Source organism: Salmo salar, chromosome ssa03 (assembly GCF_905237065.1).
Source record: "Salmo salar chromosome ssa03, Ssal_v3.1, whole genome shotgun sequence".
Lineage (NCBI taxonomy): Eukaryota > Metazoa > Chordata > Actinopteri > Salmoniformes > Salmonidae > Salmo > Salmo salar.
The window spans coordinates 105,087,217-105,101,389 of record NC_059444.1 but is presented as its reverse complement, the minus strand read 5'-3'; the positions used below and the strand labels follow the sequence as shown (position 1 = coordinate 105,101,389).

At 41.3% G+C, this 14,173-nt stretch overlaps 1 long non-coding RNA gene across 1 annotated transcript; it reads right to left on the bottom strand.

The window, feature by feature from the left end:
* Positions 1 to 1,819: 1,819 nt before the first annotated feature.
* Positions 1,820 to 5,044, bottom strand: LOC123741826 (uncharacterized). The gene is made up of 2 exons (XR_006769376.1): positions 4,975 to 5,044; positions 1,820 to 2,629 (listed from the first exon to the last, which is right to left on the bottom strand). It is a non-coding gene; the product is annotated as an uncharacterized lncRNA (long non-coding RNA).
* Positions 5,045 to 14,173: the final 9,129 nt, after the last annotated feature.

The following is a 14,173-nucleotide window of genomic DNA, read 5'->3' as shown; positions in this document are numbered from 1 at the left end:
CTCTGAAGAACTCTTCCTGCTGTCAGAAGGAGAGTCTGGTCTCTCTCCTGTCAAAGACAAACAGATTATATAATTAATTAAACAGAGACCTGAATGAAACCTCCACATGATAAAACTTCCTATGATGTTTAATCTCGACTAGATCCCTCAATCACCTGAAGTCAGTTTTCACAAGTATTATTAAACCCACTTCAAAATGCAGGTCTCTGTGTGGTTCTTAGGATGTCCAGGCAGGTGATTCACTTCTAACCGAAGTCTTGCAGGTGTTTACATGGTTTTCACATCTGCCAGATCATCGAAAAATCAAATTTCAGTACGAGTGTATATATATATATATATATATATTTTTTTTTGTACTTTTACACCTTTTTCTCACCAATTTCATGATATCCAATTGCAACTCCCCTACGGACTCCGGGGAGAGGCGAAGGTCGAGCCATGTGTCCTCTGAAACACGACCCTGCCAAGCCGCACTGCACATCTTGACACACTGCTCGTTTAACCCGGAAGACAGCCACACCAATGTGTCGGAGGAAACACTGTCCAGCTGGCGACCGAAGTCAGCGTGCATGCTGACCACCACAAGGAGTCGCTAGAGCACAATGGGACAAGGACGTCCCAGCCAGCCAAACCCTCCAAACCCTCCCCAAACATAACGCTTTGTATTCAGGACATAAAGTTAATTTCTTTGCCACATTCTTTTGTAGTATTACTTTAGTGCCAACAGCCTCTCTATTCTCTCATGTGATTTCAGGTCCTCTGACTGGGAATGCTTCCTTCTTTTCACTCTGTCATTTAGGTTAGTATTGTGGAGTAACTACAATGTTGTTGATCCATCCGCAGTTTTCTCATATCACAACCATTAAACACTGTAACTATTTTAAAGTCACCATTGGCCTCATGGTGAAATCTCTGAGCGGTTTCTTTCCTCTCCAGCAACTGAGTTAGTGACTGGGTATATTGATACACCATCTAAAGTGTAATTAATAACTTCACCATGCTCAAAGGGATATTCAATGTCTGCTTTTTTTTACCCATCCACCAATACATGCCCTTCTTTGCGAGGCGTTGGATAACCTCCCTGGTCTTTGTGGTTGAATCTGTATTTGAAATTCACTGCTCGACTGAGGGACAATACAGATAATTGTATGTGTGGGGTACAGAGATGAGGTATTCATTCAAATATCATGTTAAACACTATTATTGCACACAGAGTGAGTCCAAGCAACTTATTATGTGACTTGTTAAGCAAAATCTTTACTCCTGAACTTATTTAGGCTTTTAATTAAATTTGTAAACATTTCCAAAAACATAATTCCACTTTGACATTATGGGGTATTGAATCCATTTAACCCCAGTATCTCTACTTGCACATTCATCTTCTGCACATCCTACCATTCCAGTGTTTAACTGCTATATTGTAATTACTTCGCCACCATGGCCTATTTATTGCCTAACCTCTCTTATCCTACCTCATTTACACATGCTGTATATAGATTTTTCGACTGTATAATTGATTGTATGTTTGTTTATTCCATGTGTAACTCTGTGTTGTTGTATGTGTCGAACTGCTTTGCTTTATCTTGGCCAGGTCGCAGTTGCAAATGAGAACTTGTTATCAACTAGCCTACCTGGTTAAATAAAGGTGAAATAAAAATAAATAAAAATAATTTTTAAATTTAGGCTGTAACACAACGAAATGTGGGACAAGTCAAGGGGTGTGAATACTTTCTGAAGGCACTGTATATATCAAACTCCCCCCCACACAGCAATCTAATAGCATCAGTAAAATCTGTTGAAATTAAACCACAGATAAATATACCTAACATAGTACATCTATTAAACAATTCATCACAACACATACATCAGAAATAGTTACACATTATAGAGATCCATTCATGGATGTACAGGTCTGTTGGATAAACGTTCAGAAATGTCCACTGCTGATTTTTTCCAGGCGTCCATAGCGGACACCCTGGCCCTATGAATCCTGGCCGTGGACAAATTCTCAGTCAGAAACACAAGTCAGAACACAGCCTCTCTATTCTCTCATGTGATTTCAGGTCCTCTGACTGGGAAAATGTCTTTTCACAATGAGAGCAGTGGTATGTCTTCTCCTCCTGTGTATTAGTATGTTGGAAAGGCTTTTCTCCTGTGTGTTTTCTCGCATGCTTTTTCAGACTCCCCGACCACCTAAAACTCTTTTCACACTGGGAACATTGGAAAGGCTTTTCTCCTGTGTGTATTCTCTCATGCGTTTTCAGGCTCACTAACCACCTAAAACTGTTTCCACAGTGAGAACAGTGATAAGGTTTCTCTCCCGTGTGTATTCTCTCATGCTTTTTCAGGACCCATAACCACCTAAAACTCTTTCCACAGTGGGAACAGTGATAAGGCTTCTCTCCCGTGTGTGTTCTCTCATGCCCAACCAGGGCTCCTAACTGAGTAAAATTCTTTCCACAGTGGGAACAGTGGTAGGGCTTTTCTCCTGTATGTGTTCTCTCATGCATTTTCAGGCTCCCTAACCACCTAAAACTCTTTCCACAGTGGGAGCAGTGGTGTTGGTTAGGTGTCTCTGGGTCTGTTTCCCCTGAGGAACTCTTCCTGCTGTCAGAGTCTGGTCTCTCTCCTGCAAAAGACAGAGTATCTAGTTAAACAGAGAGACCTGAATGAAACCTGCATTAAATAAAAATGTCTTCCTATGAGGTTTAATCTAGACTAGATCCCTCAATACCCTGAGGTCAGTTTTCACAACATTACATCATTAATAATAAACTTGGTGACGGTGAGATTTAAAAACAAATGCTCCAAATCTAATCTCTCAGGGAATGTCATGTTTATAGGCTGATCAGAGCTCTATAATAATAGATAATGTCATGTTTATAGGCTGAGCAGAGCTCTATAATAATAGATAATGTCATGTTTATAGGCTGAGCAGAGCTCTATAATAATAGATAATGTCATGTTTATAGGCTGAACAGAGCTCTATAATAATAGATAATGTCATGTTTATAGGCTGATCAGAGCTCTATAATAATAGATAATGTCATGTTTATAGGCTGATCAGAGCTCTATAATAATAGATAATGTCATGTTATAGGCTGAGCAGAGCTCTATAATAATAGATCATGTTTATAGGCTGAACAGAGCTCTATAATAATAGATAATGTAATGTTTATAGGCTGATCAGAGCTCTATAATAATAGATAATGTCATGTTTATAGGCTGATCAGAGCTCTATAATAATAGATAATGTTTATAGGCTGAGCAGAGCTCTATAATAATAGATAATGTAATGTTTATAGGCTGATCAGAGCTCTATAATAATAGATAATGTCATGTTTATAGGCTGATCAGAGCTCTATAATAATAGATAATGTTTATAGGCTGAGCAGAGCTCTATAATAATAGATAATGTAATGTTTATAGGCTGATCAGAGCTCTATAATAATAGATAATGTCATGTTTATAGGCTGAGCAGAGCTCTATAATAATAGATAATGTCATGTTATAGGCTGAGCAGAGCTCTATAATAATAGATAATGTCATGTTTATAGGCTGAGCAGAGCTCTATAATAATAGATAATGTCATGTTTATAGGCTGAGCAGAGCTCTATAATAATAGATAATGTCATGTTATAGGCTGAGCAGAGCTCTATAATAATAGATAATGTCATGTTTATAGGCTGATCAGAGCTCTATAATAATATATATTACTATTCCAGTCAGTGTTATAGGCTGCAGTTGATCCATTGTTAATAACGTTTTGTTGGTGTCCCACTTCATCTCTAAAGTAATAATGGACATTACTATCTCTCTAAATTATATGTTTTTGTTTAGCCACACCTTTCCTTCAAAATTGTTATTTTGAAGACTTACAAACTGTCCTTTTGCTATTATGTTCAGTCTCCCAAAACGCTTGTCCTTTTGCTAATATTTTCAGTCTCCCCATAACACGTGTCCATTTCATTTCAATAATGCTTCTTATTGTAACGGGCGTCGTATAGAGGGGACCAAAACGCAGCGTGTTGAGTGTTCATTATTATATTTATTTACTCAAAACACTAATGACAAAATAACAAAAGGAAATTATCAACTTACAGTTCTGTCAGGTACAGAGACTAAACAGAATGCAACTGCCCACAAAAACCCAGGAAGAAAAACCCCTACTTAAATATGATCTCCAATCAGAGGCAACGAGGACCAGCTGCCTCCAATTGGAGATCAACCCCCAAAAAAACATAGAAATAGAAAACCTAGAACTAACACATAGAAATAGAAAACATAGAAAAACACAAAACACCGCCTGTCAAACCCTGACCTACTCTACCATAGAAAATAACCAGTTACTATGGTCAGGACGTGACACTTATTTTATGTATTTCTCCAACATTATTTAGAAATCTGCTTTTGCGGGTATACACACTCTACGCAAGGCCTACAATGGACACACGTCAAAAATTTCATTTATAACATGTTTGCCATTCTGTGAGACAATTAAGTTGTGATTTTGTGGTGGGGGGACTCTGATGGTATACACATGTTACAGTTAAGTAATAAGGCCAGAGGAAGTGTGGTATATGGCCAATATAGCACGGTTAAAGACTGTTCTTAAGCACGACTCAACACAGAGTGCCCGGATACAGAACTTAGCCGTGGTATATTGGCCATCTATCACAAACCCCTGAGGTGTCTTATTGCTATTATAAACATGTTACCAACATAATTAGAACAGTAAAAATACATGACATACCCGTGGTATACGGCCTGATATACCACGGCTGTCAGCCAATCAGCATTCAGGGCTTTAATCATCCATTTTAAAATGTAGCTTTAACATTATATTATAACATGAATTCCTATAGTACAGAACAACATCTTCAAGTATAGAATTTCAGTAGCATGCTGCTTTAAAACAACACGTTCGTTCAAAACCTTTGGACAGTTAGAGCCCGTTTTTAAGACAGTACTTACTGATGGTAATCAGATCTCCTGACTCCTCTGTCAATATGACCGTTATCTCTCCCTCTTTCTCCTCTTTCACCCCAAAAACTGCATCCTCCTTTTCTCTTCCTCCTCTTCTTTTACTGTAACATCCTCCTCCTCTTTCACTCTGAACGCGTCTTCCTCTTCTTTCACTGAAACGTCTTTCTCTTCTTCTTTCACAGTAACAGTCTCACCCTCTACTTCTTGTTTTACTGTGACATCCTCCTCTTCCTTCTCCTCTTTCACGACAATGTTCAGCCCCAGAGCTTCTTTCTCCGTCCAGCAGACCTCCTCTTCTTTAACAGGAGGGGAGTAGTTTAGGGAGCTCATGTTCAGACCTCTTCTTTAGCAGGCGAGGAATACATCAGTGAGTTCATGGTCGGGGATGTTAGCTAGCTAGCTAGTTAGCATGAGCGACTAGTTTAGTGCTAGGCTAACTTATCAAGCCAGCTAGTTGACTAACAATGTACCTATAACATTTAAATGGTGTCTATTAACTAGATGTCAGAAGTATATTTAAAACACAGAGGCAAATATGCACAGAAACAGTCTAAATGTTTCGGCTGTAGGCTACCAAGGTGGCTGACTCGCTGTTGTTGATCCGTTCCGTCCACTAGATTATACGTCACGCTGCAGCATCGCCTTAAAGACGCACATCGCCGTCTGCTGACTGGAGGGAAACGCAGTTAAGATACATTTTTATTTGCACACAAATTTATTTTTCATTCCTTTCATGAAATAATAATATTATATTGAGACGTTCAAATAGAGCACTGCATATTTTGAGTGAGAATTTAAAACATACTGTGCTTCACATCTGTATTTAAGGCAGTTTCATATTCATTCATTTAAAGAAACCCACTGGTCACACTGGTTGAATTATCTGTCAGACTAGGAACTCCGCAGCCTAGTTGAACAGTGATCTATGTTCTATGAACGCTGCTGGGAGCAAACTGGAGAATAGCTAGAGGAAAACAAACCTAACTGCATCCCCAGGCCCTGGTATATCATCAGACTGTACAAACCTAACTACATCCCCAGTCCCTGGTATATCATCAGACTGTACAAACCTAACTACATCCCCAGTCCCTGGTATATCATCAGACTGCAAAAACCTAACTGCATCCCCAGTCCCTGGTATATCATCAGACTGTACAAACCTAACTACATCCCCAGTCCCTGGTATATCATCAGACTGTACAAACCTAACTGCATCCCCAGTCCCTGGTATATCACCAGACTGTACAAACCTAACTGCATCCCCAGTCCCTGGTATATCACCAGACTACATACAAACCTAACTGCATCCCCAGTCCCTGGTATATCACCAGACTGTACAAACCTAACTACATCCCCAGTCCCTGGTATATCCCCAGACTGTACAAACCTAACTGCATCCCCAGTCCCTGGTATATCATCAGACTGTATACAAACCTAAGTGCATCCCCAGTCCCTGGTATATCATCAGACTGTATACAAACCTAACTGCATCCCCAGTCCCTGGTATATCACCAGACTGTATACAAACCTAACTGCATCCCCAGGCCCTGGTATATCATCAGACTGTATACAAACCTAACTGCATCCCCAGTCCCTGGTATATCACCAGACTGTACAAACCTAACTGCATCCCCAGTCCCTGGTATATCACCAGACTGCATACAAACCTAACTACATCCCCAGTCCCTGGTATATCACCAGACTGTACAAACCTAACTGCATCCCCAGTCCCTGGTATATCATCAGACTGTACAAACCTAACTACATCCCCAGTCCCTGGTATATCATCAGACTGCATACAAACCTAACTACATCCCCAGTCCCTGGTATATCACCAGACTGTACAAACCTAACTGCATCCCCAGTCCCTGGTATATCACCCGACTGTACAAACCTAACGGCATCCCCAGTCCCTGGTATATCATCAGACTGTATACAAACCTAACTGCATCCCCAGTCCCTGGTATATCATCAGACTGCATACAAACCTAACTGCATCCCCAGTCCCTGGTATATCATCAGACTGTACAAACCTAACTGCATCCCCAGTCCCTGGTATATCATCAGACTGTACAAACCTAACTACATCCCCAGTCCCTGGTATATCATCAGACTGCATACAAACCTAACTACATCCCCAGTCCCTGGTATATCACCAGACTGTACAAACCTAACTGCATCCCCAGTCCCTGGTATATCACCAGACTGTACAAACCTAACGGCATCCCCAGTCCCTGGTATATCATCAGACTGTATACAAACCTAACTGCATCCCCAGTCCCTGGTATATCACCAGACTGTACAAACCTAACTGCATCCCCAGTCCCTGGTATATCACCAGACTGTACAAACCTAACTACATCCCCAGTCCCTGGTATATCACCAGACTGTATACAAACCTAACTACATCCCCAGTCCCTGGTATATCATCAGACTGTATACAAACCTAACTGCATCCCCAGTCCCTGGTATATCACCAGACTGCATACAAACCTAACTGCATCCCCAGTCCCTGGTATATCATCAGACTGTACAAACCTAACTACATCCCCAGTCCCTGGTATATCATCAGACTGTATACAAACCTAACTACATCCCCAGTCCCTGGTATATCATCAGACTGTATACAAACCTAACTACATCCCCAGTCCCTGGTATATCACCAGACTGTACAAACCTAACTGCATCCCCAGTCCCTGGTATATCACCAGACTACATACAAACCTAACTGCATCCCCAGTCCCTGGTATATCACCAGACTGTACAAACCTAACTACATCCCCAGTCCCTGGTATATCACCAGACTGTACAAACCTAACTGCATCCCCAGTCCCTGGTATATCATCAGACTGTATACAAACCTAAGTGCATCCCCAGTCCCTGGTATATCATCAGACTGTATACAAACCTAACTGCATCCCCAGTCCCTGGTATATCACCAGACTGTATACAAACCTAACTGCATCCCCAGGCCCTGGTATATCATCAGACTATACAAACCTAACTGCATCCCCAGTCCCTGGTATATCACCAGACTGCATACAAACCTAACTACATCCCCAGTCCCTGGTATATCACCAGACTGTACAAACCTAACTGCATCCCCAGTCCCTGGTATATCATCAGACTGTACAAACCTAACTACATCCCCAGTCCCTGGTATATCATCAGACTGCATACAAACCTAACTACATCCCCAGTCCCTGGTATATCACCAGACTGTACAAACCTAACTGCATCCCCAGTCCCTGGTATATCATCAGACTGTACAAACCTAACTACATCCCCAGTCCCTGGTATATCATCAGACTGCATACAAACCTAACTACATCCCCAGTCCCTGGTATATCACCAGACTGTACAAACCTAACTGCATCCCCAGTCCCTGGTATATCACCAGACTGTACAAACCTAACGGCATCCCCAGTCCCTGGTATATCATCAGACTGTATACAAACCTAACTGCATCCCCAGTCCCTGGTATATCATCAGACTGCATACAAACCTAACTGCATCCCCAGTCCCTGGTATATCACCAGACTGTACAAACCTAACTGCATCCCCAGTCCCTGGTATATCACCAGACTGCATACAAACCTAACTGCATCCCCAGTCCCTGGTATATCATCAGACTGTACAAACCTAACTACATCCCCAGTCCCTGGTATATCATCAGACTGTACAAACCTAACTACATCCCCAGTCCCTGGTATATCATCAGACTGTACAAACCTAACTACATCCCCAGTCCCTGGTATATCACCAGACTGTACAAACCTAACTGCATCCCCAGTCTCTGGTATATCATCAGACTGTATACAAACCTAACTACATCCCCAGTCCCTGGTATATCACCAGACTGTACAAACCTAACTGCATCCCCAGTCCCTGGTATATCATCAGACTGTACAAACCTAACTACATCCCCAGTCCCTGGTATATCACCAGACTGCATACAAACCTAACTGCATTCCCAGTCCCTGGTATATCACCAGACTGTACAAACCTAACTACATCCCCAGTCCCTGGTATATCACCAGACTACATACATACATAATGGGTGTGTCCCAGGATAAATGCACCTCTTCCCCGTTCATTGAGGAGACTCTCTCCATGCAGACACAGACAGATTTTGGGTGTCTGCGTTGGCACCTTTCAACACCCCTCATTATCACATGTATACACGCGACCACTCACTTACACTACTGACTAAACACACACCATTGTTCATTGTATTTACTTTACTTCAGTTAATAAATATATTTTGTTATTCTTTATCTCCACGTTGTCTCACGTTTTGTTACGGTCTTCGAGCCGGTTCGTGACACTATGGTCAGCGAGCTGGAGCTATTAGCCTAACCAGCGCAGCCAATCAGCACGGCTATGGTCAGCGAGCTGGAGCTATTAGCCTAACCAGCGCAGCCAATCAGCACGGCTATGGTCAGCGAGCTGGAGCTATTAGCCTAACCAGCGCAGCCAATCAGCACGGCTATGGTCAGCGAGCTGGAGCTATTAGCCTAACCAGCGCAGCCAATCAGCACGGCTATGGTCAGCGAGCTGGAGCTATTAGCCTAACCAGCGCAGCCAATCAGCACGGCTATGGTCAGCGAGCTGGAGCTATTAGCCTAACCAGCGCAGCCAATCAGCACGGCTATGGTCAGCGAGCTGGAGCTATTAGCCTAACCAGCGCAGCCAATCAGCACGGCTATGGTCAGCGAGCTGGAGCTATTAGCCTAACCAGCGCAGCCAATCAGCACGGCTATGGTCAGCGAGCTGGAGCCCAACTAATGGAGACCAGTTAGAACCTAAATAACAAAACCCAACTAAAACATGACTGCAGATCAGAAGAGACATACAGAATGATGGCTGGGAAAATCACAGCATTTAGAACAGACACATTTTATACGTAGCAGCATAGCCTTTATGTCATTATTATAGATGGTATCCCACACCGTAGCAGCACAGCCTTTATGTCATTATTATAGATGGTATCCCACACCGTAGCAGCATAGCCTTTATGTCATTATTATAGATGGTATCCCACACCGTAGCAGCATAGCCTTTATGTCATTATTATAGATGGTATCCCACACCGTAGCAGCATAGCCTTTATGTCATTATTATAGATGGTATCCCACACCGTAGCAGCATAGCCTTTATGTCATTATTATAGATGACACACCGTAGCAGCATAGCCTTTATGTCATTATTATAGATGACATCCCACACCGTAGCAGCATAGCCTTTATGTCATTATTATAGATGACATCCCACACCGTAGCAGCATAGCCTTTATGTCATTATTATAGATGGTATCCCACACCGTAGCAGCATAGCCTTTATGTCATTATTATAGATGACATCCCACACCGTAGCAGCATAGCCTTTATGTCATTATTATAGATGGTATCCCACACCGTAGCAGCATAGCCTTTATGTCATTATTATAGATGGTATCCCACACCGTAGCAGCATAGCCTTTATGTCATTATTATAGATGGTATCCCACACCGTAGCAGCATAGCCTTTATGTCATTATTATAGATGACATCCCACACCGTAGCAGCATAGCCTTTATGTCATTATTATAGATGGTATCCCACACCGTAGCAGCATAGCCTTTATGTCATTATTATAGATGACATCCCACACCGTAGCAGCATAGCCTTTATGTCATTATTATAGATGACATCCCACACCGTAGCAGCATAGCCTTTATGTCATTATTATAGATGGTATCCCACACCGTAGCAGCATAGCCTTTATGTCATTATTATAGATGGTATCCCACACCGTAGCAGCATAGCCTTTATGTCATTATTATAGATGGTATCCCACACCGTAGCAGCATAGCCTTTATGTCATTATTATAGATGGTATCCCACACCGTAGCAGCATAGCCTTTATGTCATTATTATAGATGGTATCCCACACCGTAGCAGCATAGCCTTTATGTCATTATTATAGATGACATCCCACACCGTAGCAGCATAGCCTTTATGTCATTATTATAGATGGTATCCCACACCGTAGCAGCATAGCCTTTATGTCATTATTATAGATGGTATCCCACACCGTAGCAGCATAGCCTTTATGTCATTATTATAGATGACGTCCCACACCGTAGCAGCATAGCCTTTATGTCATTATTATAGATGACATCCCACACCGTAGCAGCATAGCCTTTATGTCATTATTATAGATGACATCCCACACCGTAGCAGCATAGCCTTTATGTCATTATTATAGATGGTATCCCACACCGTAGCAGCATAGCCTTTATGTCATTATTATAGATGACGTCCCACACCGTAGCAGCATAGCCTTTATGTCATTATTATAGATGACATCCCACACCGTAGCAGCATAGCCTTTATGTCATTATTATAGATGACATCCCACACCGTAGCAGCATAGCCTTTATGTCATTATTATAGATGGTATCCCACACCGTAGCAGCATAGCCTTTATGTCATTATTATAGATGGTATCCCACACCGTAGCAGCATAGCCTTTATGTCATTATTATAGATGGTATCCCACACCGTAGCAGCATAGCCTTTATGTCATTATTATAGATGACATCCCACACCGTAGCAGCATAGCCTTTATGTCATTATTATAGATGGTATCCCACACCGTAGCAGCACAGCCTTTATGTCATTATTATAGATGACATCCCACACCGTAGCAGCATAGCCTTTATGTCATTATTATAGATGGTATCCCACACCGTAGCAGCATAGCCTTTATGTCATTATTATAGATGGTATCCCACACCGTAGCAGCATAGCCTTTATGTCATTATTATAGATGGTATCCCACACCGTAGCAGCATAGCCTTTATGTCATTATTATAGATGGTATCCCACACCGTAGCAGCATAGCCTTTATGTCATTATTATAGATGGTATCCCACACCGTAGCAGCATAGCCTTTATGTCATTATTATAGATGACATCCCACACCGTAGCAGCATAGCCTTTATGTCATTATTATAGATGGTATCCCACACCGTAGCAGCATAGCCTTTATGTCATTATTATAGATGGTATCCCACACCGTAGCAGCATAGCCTTTATGTCATTATTATAGATGACGTCCCACACCGTAGCAGCATAGCCTTTATGTCATTATTATAGATGACATCCCACACCGTAGCAGCATAGCCTTTATGTCATTATTATAGATGGTATCCCACACCGTAGCAGCATAGCCTTTATGTCATTATTATAGATGACACACCGTAGCAGCATAGCCTTTATGTCATTATTATAGATGGTATCCCACACCGTAGCAGCATAGCCTTTATGTCATTATTATAGATGACATCCCACACCGTAGCAGCATAGCCTTTATGTCATTATTATAGATGGTATCCCACACCGTAGCAGCATAGCCTTTATGTCATTATTATAGATGACATCCCACACCGTAGCAGCATAGCCTTTATGTCATTATTATAGATGACGTCCCACACCGTAGCAGCATAGCCTTTATGTCATTATTATAGATGACATCCCACACCGTAGCAGCATAGCCTTTATGTCATTATTATAGATGGTATCCCACACCGTAGCAGCATAGCCTTTATGTCATTATTATAGATGACATCCCACACCGTAGCAGCATAGCCTTTATGTCATTATTATAGATGGTATCCCACACCGTAGCAGCATAGCCTTTATGTCATTATTATAGATGGTATCCCACACCGTAGCAGCATAGCCTTTATGTCATTATTATAGATGGTATCCCACACCGTAGCAGCACAGCCTTTATGTCATTATTATAGATGGTATCCCACACCGTAGCAGCATAGCCTTTATGTCATTATTATAGATGGTATCCCACACCGTAGCAGCATAGCCTTTATGTCATTATTATAGATGGTATCCCACACCGTAGCAGCATAGCCTTTATGTCATTATTATAGATGGTATCCCACACCGTAGCAGCATAGCCTTTATGTCATTATTATAGATGACATCCCACACCGTAGCAGCATAGCCTTTATGTCATTATTATAGATGGTATCCCACACCGTAGCAGCATAGCCTTTATGTCATTATTATAGATGACATCCCACACCGTAGCAGCATAGCCTTTATGTCATTATTACACAGGAAGGAGCAATGGATGGATAGTTCATTTATTTCCAAAGCTGCAATGATGGGACACACACAGTATGGATGAATGATCAGTAGTGACGGGATATAAATAGCACTCCCATAGCAATTCTCCATAAATCTGCCCTATAATATACTAACAAAAAACAATCAAGATGTCTGTCAAAGTTATTGTGATCATATAGTGGATTTAACAATTCCTACTAATTTCTAATTTACTATAATAAAATAAATACATAGTTTCCATGTGTAATCTCATATTCACAACATCAGAATAAACTGTCATCCATTTTAGTATCAAAATATATCAAATTAACCTGAAATATTACTCAATGTCCCCCTCTGGTGGTGAAGAAGTATAATCCACCTAAACTAACAGAACCGGGCTGATAAACTGGCTGGTGTTCATGAGTTTATAAAACATATACTTTATACATGTCATAAATTACCTGCATTGATGAGACACACAGTGTGGATGAATGATCAGGATATAAATAGCACTCCTAAAGAAGATGCAGTGAGGATGAATGATCAGGATATAAATAGCACTCCTAAAGAAGATGCAGTGTGGATGAATGATCAGGATATAAATAGCACTCCTAAAGAAGATGCAGTGTGGATGAATGATCAGGATATAAATAGCACTCCTAAAGAAGATGCATTTTCCAGTTTGCTACCAACTTGATAGAGGGAACTTTAGCATAAAACCCACATGGAAAACTGAGATTCGGCAAATAACATATAAAGAGAGGCCAAACCAACAACAGAAGTTACTAAAACATAAATTGCTAATTTATGATGTAAAAGGTGGATTTTATGATGTAATGTCAACTTTATACATTTCTATCCCAGGACCACCCAATTTTCAAATTCTCCATAAATCTGCTGTGGGTTACCCAGAATCACATTGGGTTACCCAGAATCACATCCTTTATCACTGACTGTAATGTAAACACACAAACAGCGATTTAAGGTACTGCATCTCAGTGCTAGAGGTGTCACTACAGACCCTGGTTCAAAACTAGGCTGTATCATAACAGGCTGTGACAGGGGAGTCC